The sequence below is a fragment of the Tenrec ecaudatus genome, chromosome 9 (genome assembly GCF_050624435.1).
Source record: "Tenrec ecaudatus isolate mTenEca1 chromosome 9, mTenEca1.hap1, whole genome shotgun sequence".
In the NCBI taxonomy this organism is placed as follows: domain Eukaryota; kingdom Metazoa; phylum Chordata; class Mammalia; order Afrosoricida; family Tenrecidae; genus Tenrec; species Tenrec ecaudatus.
Genome location: NC_134538.1, coordinates 29,656,581 through 29,669,460, shown reverse-complemented (window position 1 = coordinate 29,669,460; position 12,880 = coordinate 29,656,581). Strand labels below are relative to the sequence as shown.

The window sequence follows — 12,880 nt, the reverse complement described above, 5'->3', positions numbered from 1 at the left end:
TAGCAGACACCAAAGAACAAAAACCATCATTGTGTTATCGCCTTCCCCACATAAACGCTGAAGACGAATGTGTGCATAGGTAAGTTTGGTGAAGAAGGCTGATAGTGCCTGGCTAATGAGAGATATAGCGTCTGGGGATTTAAAGGCTTGAAAGTAAGCAAGCAATAAAGCCCACATGGAAGCAGGACACCAACATGTATGATCATGAAGGGCCAAGGGGACCAGGTCTCAAGCAACAAAGACGGGGAAAACAATCATTATCATCGTGAATGAGGGGAGTGCATGATTGGGGACCCAATGCCCACCTGTAGACAACTGGATATCCTCTAGTTCTTAAATGCTCACCCCCCTGCCCCCAATCCTGATTCCAATGTTACCTTACAAATCTGGCTAGACCAGAGTATGTACGCTGGTACAGAGAAGAGCTTGCAACACAGGAAATCCAGGGCAGATAAACCCCTCAGGACCAGAAGGATAAGGGGGAAAGTGGAGGGAGAAAGGGGGAACCAATCACAAGGATCAACATATAATCCCTGTCCCCTAGGGGGATGAAAAACAGAAAAGTGGGTGAAGGGAGATAGCGGATGATATAAGATATGAAAAGAAATAATAATTTAGAAAAGATCAAGGGTTCATGAGGGAAGGTGGAAAAATGGAAGCCAGAGTGGAAGCAGTATTTACTTCTGTACTGTTTGAGTCCTCATGTTTTTGGAAATTAACTTATTTTCCTTTCAAATAATTAAGAAAAAAGCCTCTTAATGTCTTAATTGTAAACCTTATTATTTCTGTTTATTTAAGAAGAAGAAAAGAGGGATGTGGGTAGGGTGGAAGACAGCATGCATAGTATGTGTAACTGGTACAAAGACATTCTGGTAAATCAAGAGCTTAATCCTCAAAGCATTTAGGCTTATGGGAGGTCAGGAATACCACATGTACATTCTATTCCTATACATAAGACTCTTTAGCACTATCACTTCCTACTTTGAATTTTCTCACAAATATTTTGGAGAACCCTCATATATGGCCTGTTTTCCTCACCTATAAATTAGAAAAATGAATACAATGATCTCAAGTAAAAAGTCTTTTCTGCTCCAAATCTATAGTAGACGATGTAATTCTAATGGACAGTCTCCAAATTCAACGATGACAGTGACGAAGCCATAGTGTGCATGTAATTTGTGAGGGCTAGCTGTGTCTCAGTGCATTTGTAAGTCAGTATCAACTGACTGGAATCACAATTTCTAAAGAAGCAAAAAGCTGCATTTTAGGATCTGCCAAGAATTTGTTTGCTTCCTTTGTTTTCATGTTCCAGCTGGCAAAGTCACTATACAAATCACCAACTCTAGAAGGCTTCCTGCCAAAATCTGAGCTCCCATTCTAAGTAGTTTCACTGTGGTTTATGGTTAATTACAAATAAACTAGCAAGACTGGATGAGCCTAGAATTGCAGGAACAAATACAAAATAGAATCAATGAATTTTTTCAAGTAATAAAAACTTCAATTATTCAACATTATCTAGATTATTAACCAGCTAAACTTCATCAATCTAACCACTTTAAGTTCAAAATAAAACTATTCACTCATTCAGTCAAATTAACAGACACCACAGACCCGTGACCCAGAGCAGATTGGAAGCAGTGAATAACAGTTCTTCCAGTCTGCAGTAAAAAACAGCCTCTAATAAAACTACATTACAAAAAAATGGGAAAGAAACAGAACAGAAAGATTAAAAAAGTCAGAGGCTGGGTTGGGGGAAGGAGGGTGGGAAAAAAAAGGAGCTAATCCTAAGAGCTCAATGGAAGTAAATGTCTAGAAAAGAATGATAGAATATACGCACGAATATATCAGATACAATTGATGTATGGTTTGTAACAAGAGTAGTAAGAGCCCCCAATAAAATGATTATTAAAAAAAGGTCAGAGATTGAACCTGAAGAATCTGTTAGAAAAAGTACTGGACTGACATGTTGTGTATAGGAAGGCAGAATATTTCCTAAAATGGAAGGGGGATTTATAGATACTGATAATACTTGGGAACTTCAAGAATATTTAGACTGGCTGGAGTTTGAAGCATTTCTCAATTCTAAAAAATCTGGTAAAGAAAAAGATGGTACAAAAAGTCTTTATCTGACAGCGAATATGATGACAGCAAATTGATATATTTAAAATAGGGATTTATAGACATTTATATGAAGTTTTGGTCTTGGGTTTATTTTTGTTCTGAATTATTAATGTTAAGAATAGCTACACTGTAATGGAAATTAAGTGTGAAGTAGTACTTAGGGAGTTGTTAGGGTTATTTTGCTGTTTTATCAATAGCACTGATTACACTTTGAACATATAAAGCTTTCGGTAGTTGATTCATTTATCAGAAAACATTTGATGCCATGGTATATTATTTCTTCTGCATTAGAGAACAGCTTTTCTAAATATTGGGAGATTCTACTTAATCATTACAGAATCAGAAGTGGTTTAACCCACAGTGTATGCCGAAGGACCATTCTGGGTTTGTTGGTCTGTGTGTGTGCATAAATATGTATATACATTTTGTTTTCTTTCACACTCACTCAAAACAAACCTATCCAAAACAAAAATAATGATTAACAACCCTGGTTATCTCCCTATTGTTACTGGGATGCTATCCTTCTGAGAAAATCAAGTAGATCATCTCAAGTAAATGGGGGAAGCTGGTAAGTCATGAACTTTGAAATCAAATAAATGATCCAGTAATTAATTTAAAACTTTAAAACATCTATCAAAATCCCTATCTGTAAACCGCACCATTACTAAAAACCTCCCTACCCAAATAAGAAAACTAGACTAATATTGGTATGTTTTGAATATTTAATAAAATGGACATTTGTTCCTTTTAGATAGCCATATTTTTATAGAAAATTGAAATCTCTGTTATACTGGCTAAAATGTCGTGGTTCATGGAATGTCTTAAGATCTTGCTGGGGAATACCTAGTAAGCTGGTTAGAAATGTTGCCATTTAGGACCTGCTGGCATAAATGGTGAACAAACCTGTAATCTCATCTACTGACCTGCATGGTTTGCTTTTTATCCCAACCCATTCTGTACAAGTAGTTTCAATCTTCTCAGTATCTGGGTTACTCTAGTCAGTTAAAGCCAGGAAAAATAACTTTGTAGTAATCAGAATGTTAATTCAATTGTTTATTGTATACCTTATTGTCAATACTGAACAGTGGTCAATAAATAATTTTATATTCCTTTAAAAAAAGGATGAACAGATATTCCAGAAAAACAATGTAAATTACAAGACAATGTAAATTATAAAGCTCTACCACAAGTTATACCCTTCAACTAAAAGTGACTCCATGTGACAGAGTAGTTCTGCCCCAGAAGGTTTTCTATGCTGTCATCTTTACAGAAACAGACTGACAAGTCTTTGTCCCATGGAGTCCACTAGACAGATGGTGTACAAACTTACAATGGAGAATTGATGCCAGTTTTAAAGAGACTAAATTCCTGAAGAAAGTAATATTGAAAGGTAACTAGGAAAAAAATGGGCAAGATGTCTGAGAAGATGTAGTATGTGAGCAAGGTTGTATAATACTGCAGAGAACACTGGTTTTACCTAAGGCTGAATCTACAATTTGTGGAATCTCTCAACTCCTTGGCATTAAGTACAGTCTGACTCATACTGACCCTATAGGACAGGGTAGAAATGCCCCTGGTGGGTTTCTGAATCTGTAACTGTTTATGGGACTAGAAAGATTCATCTTTTTCTGTGGTGGCTTTTAACTACTGGCCTTATGGTTGGTAGACCAATGTATAATCCACTAAGCCACCAGGGCTCCTAATTTTTTGGAATAGGGAAAGGCTAAAAGAATAAGCCTATAATATGATGCAAGGAACTTTAAACTCAATGAGAAGACTAAGGTGTTTTAAGCAACTGAAGAGCATAATCATAACTCATTCTGAAGGATATAATGTGGAAAAAGGATTTAAGGCAGGGTGACAAAGAGAAAATGAAGCAGTAGTTTAAAGATGTTCTTCGTACTCGCTTCGGCAGCACATATACTAAAAAATGTTCTTAGGTTTCTGAATTGAGCAGAAAGGTAAAAAAGGAAAAAGAAATTCTATTTTGGACCTGCTTAATTGGCACTGTCAGGTATGCATTGTGCTGCTAATCACAAGATACACTGTTCAAACTCACCAGCTGTTTCAAAGGAGAAAGATGAAACTGAGTTACAATTGATTTGACGGTAATGGATTTGATGGATATTGTCAAAGTAGAGAAAAACGCAGTAGACAGTTAGATATACTGACATGGAGATCAAGACTAATATCTATAATAAATATAGATCTGAGAGTTATCAACAAAGAGGTAACACTGAAGCCATCTGTAGAGATCCAATTATCAAAGGGAAACATGAACAAAGATGAAACTGTGGCTTAGCATTAATTTAAGGGAGTAGGAAAACAAAAAAGAATTTGTGAAGGAGTAGCCTGTGAGGCAAAGGACTCAGTGAGGTTACCTGGAAATCAAGTAATAAAGCTAATACAACACATCATTTATTATCTAGAGGATGAACCAAAACAAAAGCACTGAAACCCTCTCAGATAAGAACTGGAAACACAGTGAATCCAGGGCTGATAATCCCTTCAAGACCAGTGTTGAGAGTGGCAATAACGGGAGGGTGGAGTGAGAGTGGGATGGAAAGGGGGAACCGATTACAAGGATCTACATATAACCTCCTCCCTCAGGGACGGACAACAGAAGAGTGGGTGAAGGGAGACATCGGACAGTGAAAGATATCACAAAATAATAATTTATAAAATATCAAGGGTTCATAAGTGAGGGAGGAGCGGGGAGGGAGAGGAAAAATGAGAGGCTGATGCCAGGGGTTAGATAGAGTGCAAATATTTTGAGGATGATGAGTGCAATGAATGTACAAATGTGCTTTACACAATTGATGTATGCACGGATTGTGATGAGTTGTATGAGCCCCTAATAAAATGTTAAAAAAAAAAGAAGAAATATATTGGAATGTGGAACAAAGGGAATCAATGCCGATATCAGAAGGATAATGGCTCAAAGTACAGAGTAATAGAAAGATGCTTACTGCTGTTTCATTGACTATGGAAAGGCATCAACTGTATGAATCATAAAAAACTATGAATAGCTTTGAGAAAAATACGAATTCCAGAATATTTCATTTTGCTCAAAAGGAACTTGTAAGTGGGTCAAGGGAATGATGCATGGTTTAAAAATCTGGAAAGGTGTGCATAAAGATTGTATCCTCTCACCATACTTATTCAATGTGTACGTTGGGCAAAACCATCAGAGAAGCTGAATTATATGAAGAAGGCTGGCTTATTAACAACAGGAAGGCTTACTAACAACCCACAATATAAAAATGCCACACCTTGTTTGCTGAAAGTGAGGAGGAATTGAAGCACTTGCTGATGAAGATCATGCAGCCTTCCGTATGAATTACAACCTAATATAATGAAAACCCAAATCCTCACAACTGGACCAGCAACACCATGATAAATGGGAAAATATTGAAATTGTCAAGGATTTCGTCTTGCTTGGCTGTACAATCAATGTTCACCTCAGTGAGTCAGTTTTTGGCACACAAAAAACAAACAGCAGTCAAGAGATTAAAGGATACATTGCATTGGATAAATCTGCTGCATAAAACCTAAAGTGTTGAAAAGGAAGAATTCAGGTGCATCTGACCCAAACCATTGTATTCTCAATGGCCTCTTATGCATATGAGAGTTGGATATTTAATAAGGAAGATTAATTGGCAAGAATATTGAAAAGTACCATGGACTGTCAAAAGAACAAACAAATCTGTCTTGGAACAAATACTGCCCAAATGCATCTCAGAGGCAAAGATCTACCATTCCAATTTTTTAACCGACTCCATTTCCTATACTCTGGACAAGTTGTTAGAGACCAGTGCCTATAAATGGGCATCTTGCTAACATAGTAGACAGCCAGTGACAAAGAAGACCCATGACTAGATGGATTATTACTGTGGCTAAAACAATGGACTCACCCATAACACTTGGGAAGATGGCGCATGACTGGGTGATATTTCATTCTGATGTACATAGGGTAGTTTTAAGTCTAAACAATTTATTGGTCCCTAACAAACCACAATATAGGGGGCGGGAAAGAGAGAAATCCCTTTTATAAATGTTATATTACATGTTAAAATAGTATTTCATATACATGGGCTAAATATTAAAATTAATTCATTTGTTTTAATTTTATCTTCTTACTATGGCTAGTCATATAACAAAATCAAACTCGCTGTCATCGTTGATTCCAACTCACAGAAACTCTAACTTACCTATGTAGTTGACATGGTACAGGCATACCTTAGAGGTACTGTGGTGAAGTTAAGTTTCAGACCATTGCAATGAGGTAACACCTCCCTGCCACAAAAAAAAAATGGAATTGTGCTGGATGGAGTAGATCTTCCATAGTACACATTTTTCCCCGAGAGGCATCAAGCAACTCACTCTTAGTGCACCCAGTGGTGTGGTCTGGGAAGGTTCTCTGGTAATAGTAAATTTTTTTGTCAAAGCAGTTTCACATCAAACCTCGTGCTTTTGTATTGGTCAGTTAAATAGAACAGCGTGTGGATGTGAAATTTTGTTCCTTGCTCAGGAAAAATGCTGCAAAAACTGCTATGTTGACCACAGCTTACAAGGACAGAGCTATGGAAAAAAACCCAAGTGTACGAGTAGTTTTGTTTCAAAACAGGTGAAACGTTGACTGATGACAAACTTTGTTCCAGACTGTCGACTTCCCAAATGGACAAAAATGCTCTGTCAGGTCAGTGTTAATCAAGTGTTCTATTTTGAGGTTCTGAAAAGATTGTGTAATAGTGTGCAACAAAAAGGCTTGATTTGTGGTAGACAGGGGACTGGTTCTATCACAATGACAATACACCTCCTCACACAGCCATTTCAGTGAGCCAGTTTCTGACAAACAAACCAGCATTCCTCTCTTGTCCCACCACCCTATTCACCTGACCTCACTCCTTGTGACGTCTTGTTTTCCTGAATGAAAACAGAAAATGACATTTGATGACAGAAGTGAAACAAAAAACATGAGAGGTGCTGTCAGCCATCCAAACAGATGAGTTTGAAAAAGGTTTCCAAGAATGGAATCCCAGATTTGACAAATGTATTAAGTGTAATGAGTACTTTGAAGGTGATAAGGTTGTTTTGTAAGGAAATTTAAACACCTACCTTTGGGGGGGTAGGAAGGAATTCTGGGGATTTGGAGAGGGTTACACCCTCATGTAAAACTATTTTTTGTTTGTTTTCCCAGAGCATAAAGTTATATTTAAAACACAGTGTAGCAAAAGCATTTTGAAAAGTTTGAAATGTTCTGACAATTGCCAAAATGTGGCTAGCGGCATTAAGTGAACACATGTGGCATTAAGTGAACACATGTTTGGGAAAATGCTCAGCACAGAAGGGCCACAAAGTTTCAATTTGTAAAAACACAAAAGCACGTGTAAAGTGTAATAAAGAGAAGCACAATAAAAGTAAGTATGCCTGTATGTCTACAGAAGAGAACTGCTCTAGATGGAGCTATCAACTCAAAGGAAATAAAAAGAATAAGGAAACAAGTACCAAAATCCAAACTGAGAAATTCTGTAAGGTCAACAATCCTGTTTCTTAGTCAATACAACTTCATGGCGTAAAAATACAGGGAGATGAGAGGCAGGACCACAAAAGGGGATAGTTATGAAGGAACCTTCAATTTCTAAAAGGTATATAACACAATCACAATAGAAACACCCTATTTAAAAGGAACCTATTTTAAAAACAAATATATTTTAAGTTATCAGAAATTTGAATTACTAAACATTTGATTTATAATTTTTAAAATTTTTCTTTTAAATTGTGATGTCAATGTGATTGTTTTTTTTCATTTAGAGGCATATATTCAAATATTAACAGATGAAAATATGACAATTGGCATTTGTTTCAAAGAAATAAATGAGTCGGAGTGTGGATAAATTAAGACTATAGAGAAGAAAATTATACTGCATTGCGCAACATACAGTTATTGGCTGCCCTTGAGTTGGGCCCCTTGCTCATGGTAACCTCTTGCACACCAGGTTCATATTGTTGTGGTGATAGGGTTTTCACTGGTTTATTTTCAAGGGCAGATTAGCAGTCTTTCTTTCCTAGTCAGTTTTAGTGTAGAAAACAGCTCAGGTGAAACCTGTTTTCATCATAGAAACATGCAAGCCTTCCATTGGCACAGAGGGATGATGGCTGTGCTTAAGGTACACTGAGTCTCCAGCATGAAGGTGAGAATTCTACTAAGGGATTTGTCACACTTGACGAGTACTTTTTATGGAATCTGATGCTATTATAATACCAGGCCATTATGTGAAATTTCCATGGCATGTCTACTCCAGCTACTGCCTTTCAGAAAATAAAAATTAAGCATGTACACTTAGAGATGGATTAGGAAGTTTCCAGGTTAAATTTGTTCTGGTTCAGTATTACTAGTAAATGAACAACAGACTAAGAACTAGCAAATCTGATCTAATTAAGCAAGCAGCAGACTTATTAATACAAATTATTTTAAGTGCTATAAAGGGAAGACAGGAAGTTAAGTGTAAGTAAAGTTAAACGTAATAAAGTTAAACCACAGTTTTGATCTACTTTCTAGGTTCAGACTAAGGTTCTTAGGGAAGAACCTTGGCTAAGTGTTAAAAGAAAGAAATATTTTCTCTGGATTAGGGCATAATAAAATGGTTTGGAAATAACGAAATAAAAGTAACAAGTGTTGGGTGAATGAGATATGAAGGGAGATTTCCAAGTACAAAAAGCATGTATTTATTATAGAAACCCAGAGGGGATTCTAGTTGTGTAAATGAAAGAGGTTTGGAGTCAGGAGTAGAAATGGTAGAGGTACAAATGGAACATGTGTAAACACCTGAGGTGCTCAAGACAAAGACTAAACAGAATTTGACTACCAATTAATCATTCACTATACTGGGTGAATATTCCAACATGATCAGGTGCACAGAATCCTATCCTCTTACCCTCCAGACTAAAGACTCTATTACTTTGTGCCACTGTAACTTTTTTTTTCCACTTTATTAACTCAGATGCACAAATTTGCCTTCTCTGAAATCACAGCACCTATAAGGTGGGGACTCAAACTGAAGGATTTTGTAGAGTATCAAAACACACACAACCCATATGCTTCTAGTCAGATATTAAAATGGGCTTCATTTAAAATGTTTTTGAAGACATTGCTAGGCAATGACCTAAGTGCTTAACAATTCTAAAGTGGATATTATTATCAACTGTATCTTAAAGATAAGTAGTAAACAGTCATTAAATGCTATACTCAGAATTCAGATCCCGAGTTTAGGGTTACTCAATCTATTCAGTTCTCATTTCAGTAGTTTGCTTTCTATGCTGTGCAAGGCTGACTCTGATCAGACAGATAATCAGTTTAACTGGCTAACTTTTTCTCCGTGCCACTACACTCTTAGTAGAGGTGCAAACACTGAGTGAAAAGGAGATTCCTTGTTGCAAACCAAAGGAAATCCTTAGGTCAGAATGTATTTACAAATATATTTACCAGAGAGAATGTTATTGAGACTCCTGAACCTGAAACTGTTGCGACCTAGTTTATTTCCCACACTTGAAACTTTTAAGCTTCCTCCTTTGGTATGTCAATAAAACTATCAAGCACAGGAGTTCTAGAGGGGTCCCCTGTCTTGAGCCTCTTTCCCTTTAACTCAATCTTGTGTCTTGAGTTATCAGGTAGCTCCCAGATGGCTTAAGTGCTACAAACAGCAATGCGTTTCAGAAAGTACATATTTTTTCTCTCACTTTTTTTATTAAATACTTTTATTGGGGGCTCTGACAGTTCGTATCACAATCCATACATTCATCCATTGTGTCAAGCACATTTGCACATATGCTGCATCATCATTTTCTTTTTTAAAAATCATTTTGTTAGGGGCTCATACAACTCATCACAATCCATACAAGCATCAACTGAGTAAAGCACATTTGTACATTCATTGCCCACAGAAAGTATATTCTACAATTGATTGTAGTAATGATTGTACAACTCTTCATGATTGACTTATATGATATGGGGATTATGTGCTAATAAAACTGGTAAAAACAAAAAAAAAAAGACCAACAAAAAAGACAATGGCCAACCTATATTCTAGTACCTCAAATGTTAGATTTTTGTCAGGATATATTGACCTGCTGACTCCAAAAATGACACCACTTTCCCCCTCCTCTTCCTAGTTCTTGACATACAGAATACATACCATATTTCACTCTTCACTCTACTCACCCAGAAACCATCAGAATATTTTAATATGGTGTTACCTAGTTTGAAATATATTAAGTGCCTAAGTTTGTAGTTTGTGTTATATGAAATATCTAGGTCAAATATACTTCACATGGTGTGCATTGATCCAAAGATATTACTGAATAGTTTAAATTATATGAAGTTGAAATTTTCCCCAAATATCATTTCACCTTTATTAGGAACTGAATCGTTATGTACCATTGCCAATGAGTCAGTTTTGACACAGTGACACTAGACAAAACATTGCACAGTACTATGCCATCCTCACAATTTTCCTGAGCCCCCAGTGATGCAACCACTCTCCATCTCATCCACAATTCAAATGCATCACTTCCTTCTATGGTCTTTATTCAATGTCCAATGTTCACATGCATGAGGCAATGAAGAAGACCATGCTTGGGTTGGGCACACCTTAGTCCTCAAAGTAACATCCTTGTTCTTTCTATACTTGAATGCAATGTCTTTTGATCTCTTGACTGATGCTTCCACAAGCATAGATTGTGGGTCCAAGAAAGACAAAATCATTGAAATGTCAACATTTTTTTCCTTTTTCAGGATGTTACCTATATTGGTGCAGTTGTGAGGATTTTGGTCCTCTTTACATGGAGTTTAATCCATACTAAAGGCTACAATCCTTGTTTTTCATCAAGTCCTTGATATTCATCAAGTGCTTCAATTCCTCCTCACTTTCAGCAAGCAAGTACTGTCATCTGTATACCACACCTTAATAAGTCTACCTCCAATCCTCATGCCACACTCTTCTCCATATAATCTACGTTCTATGATGATTTGCACATCACACAGATTGAACCAGTATGGAGTAATGATACAAACCTGATACACACCTTTCCTAATTTTAAACCATGCAGTATTCCCTTGTTCTGTTTGTGCCTCTTGATCCATGCACAAATTCTGAATGAGCACAATGAAGTGCTCTGAAACTCCCTTTCTTTTCTCAAGGCTATCTACAGTTTATTATGGTCCACACAGTCTTTGAATAGTCAACAAAACACAAGTAAACACCTTTCTGGTATTTTCTGCTTCCAGTCACGATCCATATGACATCAGCAATGATATCCCTTGTTCCGCAATCTCTTCTGAATCTGACCTGAACTTCTGGTAGCTCCCTGTCAATGCACTGCTGCAACTGTTGTTGGATGAGCTTAAGCAAAATTTTACTTGTGTGCAATACCAATGATATTATTCTATAGTTTGAGCATTCTCTTGGTTCAACTTTCTTTGTATCTTTTCCAGTCACTTGGCCAAGTAGAGCTGTCTTCAAAATTCCTGACATAGGTGAGGGAGTGCTTCCAGTGCTTCTTCAGCTTTCCAAACATTTCAGTGGGTATTCCATCAATTCCTGGAGCCTGGTTTTGGGGTAATACATTCAGTGCAGTTTGAACTTCTTGCTTCAACACCATTAGTTCTTCCTCACATGCCCCCTCCTGAAATGGTAGACTGTCAACTAGTTCTTTGTGGTACAGTGACTGGATTCTTTCCACTTTTTCTTGATGTTTCTTTCCTCATTCAATATTTTGCCTATTGAATCTTTCAAATATGTTTAGCATGCTCTTCCCTTTTAGTTTTTTAATTCTCAGTCAATGCAAATATCATTACAATATTTGGTTTTGTCTTCTTGAATTTCCTTTAAACATTTCTATTCACTCTTGACTTCATCCTGTCTTCCATTTACTTTAGGTACTATACAATTAAGAGCAAGTTTCAGTCTCTTCTGACATTCAGTTTGATCTTTTACTTTCCTGTCTTTTTAATGACCTTTTGCTTTCTTCATGAATGATGTCCTTCATGTCCTCCCACAGCTCATCAGGTCTTCTGTCTTTAGTGTTCAATGTGTCAAATCTGTTCTTGAGATGTTCTCAAAATTCAGGTGAAATACTCAAAGTCATATTTTGACTCTTGTGGATGTTTTAATTTTCTTCAGCTTTATCCTTAACTTACATATAAGCAATTGATGGTCTATTCCAGTTGGCCCTGATCTGGTTTTAGCTGCTGCTATTTAGCTTCTCCATCGTGTCTTTCTACAGATATAGTCAATTCGTTTTCTGTGTGTCCCACCTTGGGCAGTCCATGTATATATTAGCCTTTTGTGTTGTTGAAAAAAAGATCTGTGCTATGAACAAGTCGTTGGTCTTGTAAAGTTGTATCATGCTATCTCCAGCTTAATGTCTATCACCAAACTCATATTTTCCAACTATTATTTCTTTCTCTTTGTTTCTGTTTGCATTCTAATCACCAATCATTATCAATGCATCTTGATTGAACATTTGATCAATTTTTAGCTGAAGTCATTCCTAGTATTACTCAATTTCTTCATCATTAGCTTTTGTGGGTTGTGTATAAAGTTGAATTATAGTTGTATGGATTTGGTTTCCTTAAACGAAGGTGAATAGACATAATCCAGTCACGATGGATTTAACAAGATTTGTCTGATAATGAATGCCAAGTAATTGCTCTTGATTGTGTTATTTCTAGCAAAGGAAATCATATGATCTTCTGATT

At 36.6% G+C, this 12,880-nt stretch overlaps 1 protein-coding gene across 5 annotated transcripts in view; it reads right to left on the bottom strand.

The window, feature by feature from the left end:
* The window catches only part of TJP1 (tight junction protein 1), a 430,437-nt gene that overhangs the window by 129,706 nt on the left and 287,851 nt on the right, over positions 1-12,880 (bottom strand). The window contains exon 2 of one of the 5 annotated variants that reach the window (XM_075557958.1): positions 6,333-6,417. The exons of the other annotated variants lie outside the window; for them this stretch is intronic. The gene's annotated coding sequence lies outside the window, so the exon portion shown is untranslated. The remainder of the gene's footprint in view (positions 1-6,332; positions 6,418-12,880) is intronic. 5 annotated transcript variants of the gene reach the window in all.